Raw genomic sequence first — 9,887 nt, 5'->3', positions numbered from 1 at the left:
CTACTTGAGTGACATGGAGTAAAAATCAAAGTAGCTTTATTATTCTGTGTAAGTTTTTGTTCAAATCATTCAAGTAATGTTAATTAAATAAAAAATGATGAGATCAATACGCACATCTCAAAAAATTATGATGTTGCTTTACTAGCATTAATATCTAGAGATATTTTATATTCAATTACATAAATCGATGTATTCAATCTAATGCCACATCATTGCAATCTTTCTTCATAATATTTGTTTTCATTGAACCTTCCCAATTTTACTGGCTTTTGCTTCCATGGTTTCACTACTTCTATATTTGTATAATCAGTTTCACTACATGATATTGTAGTGCATAAAATATATATTGCACATTCCTAGTCCACCATAGCCAGAAAAGTGTGTGCATGTTCAAGAGATTGTTTATATCATAGTTTATCTTTATAAGAAAGCTTCTTAAAAGAGAAATGTAAGGAATCAATTTTAGCAAAATTTTCAGTATTCAATGATTTAAGCAACATAAGTATGACATATTAAGGCCTGAGAAGGAGTGAGGCAAAGGGAGGAGACAAGGGAAGTGAAGCTTACAACTATGTCATTCTCAACTACTTCCAACATCAAACCAAATCAAACCTCCTAAACCCTATGTAACTTCATTTGGTCACATCTTATATTTGAGTAGGATGGTGTCTTATTGGTGCTCCTTCCATTATTTCATGATATATTATTATCAAGCCACCAATCGGCTATAGGACAAAGATGATTCCTGAACAATCGAATTAGCAATACGGTCGATCTGCATTGCATTTGGACACTTGGTTTGAGGTTCATCTCATCGATTCCCATTCATCACAGGATCTTTATCTGATTAGACCTTGATAGAAAACATTGAGATTTCCCAAGCCCCAAGCCCAAATCATGTAAGCTTCAATCTCCACATATCATAAAGCTTGTATATAGAGCTGAGCATTCTCACACCATCTGAGAGCTGATGCAGGTGAAGCTTTTAGCTACAGGATGCTCAACTCTATATACAGGCTTTATGATATGTGGAGATTGAAGCCTGCACGATTTGGGCTTGGGAAAAGAGAAATATCAATGTTTTCTATTGAGGTCTAATCAGATAAAGATCTTATGATGAATGGGAATCGATGAGATGAACCTCAAACCAAGTGTCCAAATACAATGCAGATCGACCGTATTGCTAATTCGATTGTTTAGGAATCATCTTTGTCCTATAGCCGATTGGATGGCCTGATAATAATATATCATGAAATAATGGAAGGAGCACCAATAAGACACCATCCTGCTCAAATATAAGATGTGACCAAATGAAGTTATGTAGGGTTTAGGAGGTTTGATTTGGTTTGATGTAGCTAGAAGCCAGCAAATTTTTTTGTTTGTTTTACTTTGTATTCGTCGCTATTGCGATGTCAGCGACACGAATTGCGATGGGGTTTCTGTAGCGTTGACGCCCAAATACCATCGCAATTGCAAGGGTGTCTGTCATAATTGCGACGTCAGCCACAAGCATTGCAATGGGGTTGCTGTAGCAGTGATGCCCAACTGCCGTTGCAATTGCCAAGGTGTCTGTCACAATTGCGATGTCAGCCACAAGACTTGTGATGGGGTCTCTGTAGTGGCAATGCCCCAACTACTGTTGCAATTACCTGATGTCCATCGCTATTGTGATGTCAGCCCCAAGAATTGCGACGGGGTTGATGTCACAATAAAGTGGTTGCATAGCAATGAATATGCATTGTAATTACGATGGTAAAGGATAGACGTCATAATTTGCGACTAAAAAATAGCGACGTTAATGACTGTCATAGTGGTGACACATTTTTGTCATAATTGCGACACATAGCTGTTGCAAAATGATGCCAAATGTATTAGTGACATGTGTGTGGATTGATAAGAAGTAATTATATGCAACAAAGATCAGAATACAAAGTCAAGTAGATTAGAGTGGAAGTGAAGGAAACTTCATTGCTGAGGTTTTGTTGAGTGATCCGACATTTGATATTTGGATCCAAGATTTGTGACCTAGTCTACAAGGTCTGACAGTGATTGGTTCAATTGAAGAACATAACACTAAATTGCATGCTTGAGTAGTGAGCTCTTCTTGTAGTTGAAATTGCATATTTGGGCAATGGGCTCTTCTTGCATACATTAAACTACAACTCCTAATAGGGTTGGCACAAATCCTAACAAGGTTGGAATCTCCTAATAGGGATTCAAAGTCTCCTAACAAGGACTCTATGTACTAAATGTTGTAATAGACTCCTAACAAGGTGCATGCTCTAATAAAGAATATTTATATTAGTACATCATCTTGTGGGCATCATTCCCACCAGGGTTTCCCCTCTGATCAAGAGTTTCCCTAGTTAAAATATCTAGTGTAATTGTCTATGTGCATCTTATTATAGTTGTTGTTTACTTTGATTGAATGGTTAAGATTGTTTAAAGAAGATAAATGTTTTAATTGTTGAATAACTGATTCACCACCCACACCCTCTCAGTTATCTTGGTGAACTATTGTTTCTAACAATTGGTATTAGAGCATCAGGTCCTTGAAGATAAAGTCTAACAACTTTGGGAGATCCATGGAAAGCATGTTTAGGAAAGATAGTCCTATGTCTAGCAGAGGAAATTTTGACACTTGGATGGTGGAAATTCTTAGTGAGTTATCATATTTGTATAAAGAACAAAGTATTGAGTTTTCAGATCCAGAATCCTTCTATTGTATACAAAAGAATAGAAGCTCAAGCAAAGATAAGTCCAAATCCAACGAAGACATAAAGATAAAGGAAGATATTGATCTACTTACAAAAAGAGAGCCAGAAGGTATGAAATTTTTTGTTTGTTGGACATGTAAAAAGTTTGGTCATTTTTCATCTACATGCCCTAAGAGAGTAAGGAAAACTAGAAAGAGTTCACTTTCTGATGAAGATGAAGAATTTAAAGCAAGTATGGAAAGATTATTGAAAGATTGTGATGATAAAGATAATGAGCCTAAATTGGTTAAGAAAGAGGAAGTATTAGAAGAGATGGCTTTGGTAACTATTGTTGATCTGGAGGCTAACCATGAAAATGTGGAAGATATCATTACAATGATTTGAAGAATGGGAATCAGATTGAAGAAATAGAAGAAGAGAAAGTTGAGTTGAGAATCCCTAAACATAATGGTATAGTAGAGATAAGAAATAGGTCAGTAAAAGAAGTTGCAAGAGTTATGTTAGTTGAGAATGATGTACCAAGATGTTTTGGAGAGAAGCTATGAATATATTAATCTATAGTATGAACAAAATGCAAGTTAGGAAAGACATAAACAAGACCCCTTATGAGATGTGGTTTGATCACTTACTTACAGTTAACTATTTCAAAATTTTTGGCAGTAAGTCCTATATCAAAAGAGATGATGATATTGGTAAGTTTGATGCTAGAAGTGATGAAGTTATGTTTCTTGGTTATTAATTGAAAAGCAAGGCTTATAGATGCTATAATATGAGAACAAAGACTATTTTGGAAAGTGCAAATGTGAGAATTGATGAGAAATTCAAGATACAAGAGAATAGTTGATTACAATTTAGATGATGATGTTGTTACTAAGCCAAGGAATGATTAGGTATTATTGAGACTAACAATGATTTGTAGAATGAAGGAGAGCTAAGGCATGAACAAAGCTTAGAATCTTTAGTAGAGCCAAGAGTTGAGATAGAAACTCCTACTTTGGAAAAGAGTATGATAAAGAATCACCCATTCAAGTAGATCATCAGAAGCAAAGATAAAGGTGTGATTTCAAGAAACAAAGTCAATGAAGAATTATGTTTGATATCTCAAGTTGAACCTAAGAATGTAGATGAAGCATGTAAGGATGATTATTGGAAACAAGCTATGGAAGAGGAATTGAATTAGGTAGTAAAGAATGAAACATGGGAATTGGTCCCCAGACCATAAAACAAGAATGTGATAGGAACTAAATGAGTATTCAGAAAAAAAATGAATGAACAAGGTGAATTTGTAAGGAACAAGGCAAGATTGGTATGTAAAGGTTACTCACAAGAAGAAGGAATAGACTATGATGTGACCTATGCTCCAGTAGCTAGAATAGAAGCAGTAAGATTATTCTTAGCCTATTCAACACAAAAAAAAATCAAAGTGTATCATATGGATGTCAAGTCAACATTTCTAAATAGAGAACTTGAAGAAGAGGTGTACATCGAGCATCTTGAAGGTTGTCCCTTGATAGATGACAAAGACATAGTATGAAGATTGAAGAAAGCATTGTATGGATTGAAGCAAGCACCTAGAACTTGGTATGCAAGGTTGGAAAAGCATGTGACAAAGTTTGGATATAGAAAAGGTATGGTATATAGTAATCTCTATTGGAAAGAAATTGATGATGGTTTGATGATTTTGGTAATATTTTTTGATGATATCATATTTGAAGGAAATGATGATGAAAGTGAAAATTTTGCTAAAGAGATGAGGAAATAATTTGAGATTAGTATGATAGGAGAAAATGAAATATTTTTTTAGGATTGTAGATTGCACAGAATAAAGAATGAATCTTTATTTCTTAGACTAAGTACTTGAAGGAATTAATGAAAAGGTTTGGTTTAGAAACATGCAAACCCATTGGAACACCTATGGTAACTAGAAACAAGTTATCTACAAAGGATGAGACAACTATTGTTGAGTGGAAGAAGTACAGATCTATGATTGGAGGATTTTAATATTTGACTCACACAAGGTTGGATATAGCAAATACAGTTGGAATTGTTGCAAGATTCCAAGCTGATCCAAAAGAAGTACATTATGCAGCAGTCAAAAGGATATTTAGATATATAAAAGGAACATCAGAGGTTAGATCAGATCTAATGATTTTACTCTAAGTGCTTATACTGATGTTGATTGGGTAGGTAGTATGGATGACAGAAAGAGCACCAATGGTGGAGCCTTCTTTCTTGGAGGAAGATTAGTTTCTTGGCTAAAAAAGAAGCAAGATTGTACCTCACAAAGTATAACGAAAGTAGAATATGTTGCAATAGAAAAAAATTGTAATCTAGTAATTGGATGAAGCAAATATCGAAGGATAAAAGGATATAAATTAGTCAACCTCTTGTCATACATTGTGACAACACAAACATAGTAAATATTTCTAAGAATCTAGTGTTGCATTCTAAGACCAAACACATTTCTAACAAGTATCACATGTTGAGAGAGAAAGTAGTAGAAAAGGAAATAGATTGGAGTATGTGATCACTAAAGAGAAGATTGTAGATATATTCACTAAGCCTCTTCCCAAAGAGACTTTTGAGTATTTGTGAGGTATGTTAGGGGTTATGCCCCTTCCTACATCAGAGTAAAAGATACAAGAGTGCATCAATCTAGTGTAATAGAGCACTATTGTTTGTCTAGACTGAATGCTAACACTTCCTAAATGGGGGAGTATCTATGATGGACAAAGTCATCTAGGACTCTTGTTGGAAGTTGTTTTGAGTAGTGTCTTTCAAAACTTGAGCTAGTAAGAATTAGTTGTTGCTAAGTTTGATGGTTGCTGAAACCTTTGACATTGATGTCAATGGGGAAGAAGTACAACATGAAAAACATCATGAAGAGAAGTCAAGCAAGAAGAAGTACAACATGAAATGGCAGTTTGATGGAAAGTATATTGAGTTATATCAATGGGGGAGAATGATTGATGAAGAGGATTTGAAAAGAAAGATTAACAATCTTTTATTGGTCTTCTTGGAACTATATGTTTTTCGTCTATGTTGCCATCAATGCCAAAGGGGGAGATTGTTGGAAGCATGAATGTTGATGATATTCCTATGAGAAAGTATTGTAGATATGTTACTATGATAATATGTTACATTCATAACTGAGTTTGTCATTGATGTCAACATAGCAGTCTTCTAAGGTATCTAACATAAGAATATTAGAAATATCAAGTTAGTACAGATGACTAGTTGAGTATCATCCTTATTTGAGATTATGGGAGACAATTCTGAGTATTTAGTATATGGAGTTAACATCGGATGAAGAAATAATAAGTTTGGAAGAGGTTATGTAAGTTTTGGTGATTTTTGTTCTGAGATAGAGTTTACAGAGGCATGTTCAAGTAAATGTGTTATATCTCTTAGCAGAGTTGTTATTTTGAGAATCAAGGTTGAGGATATTAAGAAGACATGTTGTTGATAATATGGCTAAGTTCACTCATCATAATATTGTGTGTACAGAAAGATATTCAAGTTGTAAGGTAGAAGATTGATGTTATCTCTATGTGTAACATGTTCTTAATATGGTCCTATAATGATTAATTGAGAAGGTCTAACCACTGACTTAGGAAATTTTTTATGGATGTGGTATAAAGGAAGGACATTTTCCTTTATCATGATATGTGTGTGGATTGATAAGAAATACTTGTAAGTAGCAGAGTGGAATGCAAAGTCGAGCAGAGAATAGCAGAAGTGAAGGAAACTTCATTGCCAAGATTTTACTAAGTGATCTAAGGTTTGATATTTGGATTTGAGGTTCGTGACCTAGTCTAGAAGATCTGATTGTGAGGCATCACCCTAACCCATCATAGTACAACTAATACATTATTGTTTTGATACATTATGACTTGATATGTCAAGACATTGCCAGATGGACTGGACATTATTATGTTATTTTATGTCGTGTGATGTTTTACTTTGAGATGCTTAATCATGTTATTTAATCTTTTATAAACATGCATATTGATGATGTAGTACAAAAAATGAATGTAGAATAAGGAGTATGATTAATACCTTAATTATGCAAAATTTTAATGGTTAAATATATGAGCAATATTGAGATAACAATTATTTATATGAAAGTTTGATGTTTTAATTTACGTGAATATCCAGATGAGTTTTAAATATATGCATGTCATTTTCTCGAACCACTAATGTGTGAATTCAGTGTGTAGGATTATTAGCTAGGAAATTTAATGGAGAATTAGAACTCGACCTTGTGTATAGTTTGTAAAACCCAAGGTTGAGTTTAATGAAAGATGTAGACCTCATTGTTTCATATTTTCATTTGTATCGTAATCTAAATGTGTGTATCATTATGTAATCATAAATTTTAAAGTGTTTAATATTTTGTAACAGTGATCTTATAGTGTCACTTGACACTCATAATTCGTATATGTATATTAGCATGATAAATAGGGTTAGCCAAGTAATCTAATAATCTGAGATGGACTAGGTTAGTAACCTTATACTAATTAGTTGGTAATCGAGATTAATTACCCTAATTGCATTCCTTGGGTTTTTAGAAAGTCCAAATATTTTAAGCAAATTAATAGGTCATAAATGGTCCTAGGGGGAAAAATTAATGAAAACTAAGTGCCTAGGGGGTATATGTATGGGTTGGGGTCATTTTCCACCCCTCTAGACTCTGTTGTTGACTTTTGTGACCACCCAAATATCCCATTTTTACTTTAGTGCGAAAATTGGAACTCCACCATTACTTTCACAAGTTTACACTCCATAAATTTATGCAATTTGATTTTGAACTGTTTTAAGAAAATTCAATTATATAAATGGTATTTCATCTTGTATTTTTGCAATTGTTAAAAAGAGAAATATTCATACATTAATGTATCAACATAACATCAAACTCTATACTATTATTTAACCTAGATGAAAATATATATATATCCCCTTGCCATATAAATTAAATTGTAATTGAAAATCTAATACTTAGAAAATTATAGACATTGGAAAAAAAAAAAAAATCCTTCTTGAGAAAATTGCTCTCTGCCCTTTGTATGGGAAAAATTTAATCCCCTTATTAAAAATAGCATATTCCCTCAAGATCCTTTTTAATATTACTTTTATTTATTTAATTAATAACATAAAATAAATAAACAAAAATAAATAAATATATATACTACTCTATCTTATCCTAAAGACCAACAACTAAACTTTGAATTAACTCCTACCCTCCACCTCATCATCCCAGACATAGGCTTTTTTGACCAAGTGCAACACATTAAATGGTCTAACTTTATCTACCTTTCTCCTATTGGCTTCATGTTTGCATGTGCCCCATGACAACTTGGTTGAGCACTTCATTGAATGTGAATGCTTTGATGGGGGGGAGGGCTTTTATGTTTTGATTTGATGGGTCTCCTTAACCAATTCCCATCCCACCCAAACCACATCCTCCTACGATCTCCCTTGGGCAATGTGACCCACGTATGGGGTGCCCATGTGAGCCTGGGGTAGTGTGGTAAAAAGGGTGGTGGAAAAGTTAGTGAGTTAGGGAGAAAGTTAGCTGATGGCTCGGGTTTAGTTAGTGGTTAGGTTTGGTTAATAAATCAAGTTAGGATTTTTTTTAATTAGTGTGATGTTAGAGGTAGTTAAGAGTTAGGTTAGGTCATTTTTTAGGAATAGTATAGTAGTTAGTTTTAGTTTTGTATTATTATTTTAGTAAAGTTTAATTAGTTATTCTTTTAGTATGTCTTTCTTTCTTTGTTAGTAAGTGTTAGTAAGAAATTTAGGATTAGATTTATGTAGTTTTTTTTATGTAAATAGAATTATTATTTTGGTAATATTGTTTGAGTTTTTTAAATTTAATTCAAAATATTTAAGTGTAAAAGTTGAATGGGTTAGAATTTGAATAATGATTAGAAAGATAACGTTTATTTGATTTAGTGTTAGTTATGTAAATGTTTTGTCTAATAGTACTTTAGTTATAGATTTAATTACTATTATTTTGGTTTAGTTATTTAAATTATTTAATTAATTTATAAATGTTGATGTTTACCTTATTTTCTTTAATATCATAATTATTTTTTAAAAATAAAAGTGATAGATTAATAATGTATTGAAGGGTCACATTTTATAAGTGGTAATGGTATAGGGTCTAATGTAGTTCAAACAAATGTCAAATCGATTAAATAAAAAATGTTTTACTATAATTATTTAATCCTACACGTTTGGATATAAATTGAAATGAAGTGTTAAGGTATTGTTAGGGAAACCTATATCTACATTTCAACATAACTATAGTTTAACTTGTGAAACAAATATATAGATTCATAACCTAATGTGTCATGTAAGTCATAGTCAAACATATATCAACTTAGTGGATTAATTAACTTTAAAAAAAAAAAAAAAACTGTGTGTTTTTGCCCTGTTATTTTGGGCATGAGAATTTGGTACCATAGCTTGTGTTTCAACACTAGGAACCTAAAATCATTAAGTTTCAACTTATCTAAAACTTTAATTTGTGAAGGATGCCTCCCGTCACACAAAATAGCCGACAAGGCAGAGGTTGTAGAGCAGTTGGTGCTAGGGCAGAATAGGAGGATGGACCACCACCTCCACCACCACCACCACCAAACCCTAATCAAGATATTTTGGATGCCCTTCAAACCTTGATTGGAGTAGTCTAATAGAGGCTACCACCCATAGTATAGCTAGGGTAGTAGATTCCAAAAGGGGAAGCATAGGATCTCAAAGGAGATGAGGTAGGTGGCAGAGAGAGGAGTAGGAGTCCCCCACTAAGGTAGGTTGAGGGATAGGATGATCATGAGGGTGAGTCGATACATCAGTTAGGACCACCACTCAATAGACCTCCTAGACATGTAGAAGATGAGATTAGGGAGTTGATACAACTCCAATCACCATTATTTATTAGTTCCATTGACAAAGTAGTAACAGAGGTCTAGTTACAGAGTCTACTGTGGTGTTTTAGATTATATCCTTATAGGAGTAATATGAAGGCATGACTAGTAGTCCATTAGCTAAGGAAGAATGCCTCCATTTGGTGGCAACATGAGGAATCTATAGGAGAAGTGAGCTTGGATACCCTCATATGGGAGACATTTTTGGTTAGATTTTGAGAGAGGTGCTTTTTCAAGTACT

At 33.4% G+C, this 9,887-nt stretch overlaps 1 pseudogene; it reads left to right on the top strand.

The window, feature by feature from the left end:
• The first annotated feature begins 1,749 nt into the window (after positions 1–1,749).
• LOC149555998 (DNA (cytosine-5)-methyltransferase 4-like) overlaps positions 1,750–9,887 on the top strand; it is a 33,893-nt pseudogene continuing 25,755 nt past the window's right edge.

The sequence above is a fragment of the Cupressus sempervirens genome, chromosome 5 (genome assembly GCF_028749045.1).
Source record: "Cupressus sempervirens isolate cs-2001-9-10 chromosome 5, ASM2874904v1, whole genome shotgun sequence".
NCBI classification, from domain to species: Eukaryota; Viridiplantae; Streptophyta; class Pinopsida; order Cupressales; family Cupressaceae; genus Cupressus; species Cupressus sempervirens.
This window is presented reverse-complemented; position numbering and strand designations above follow the sequence as displayed.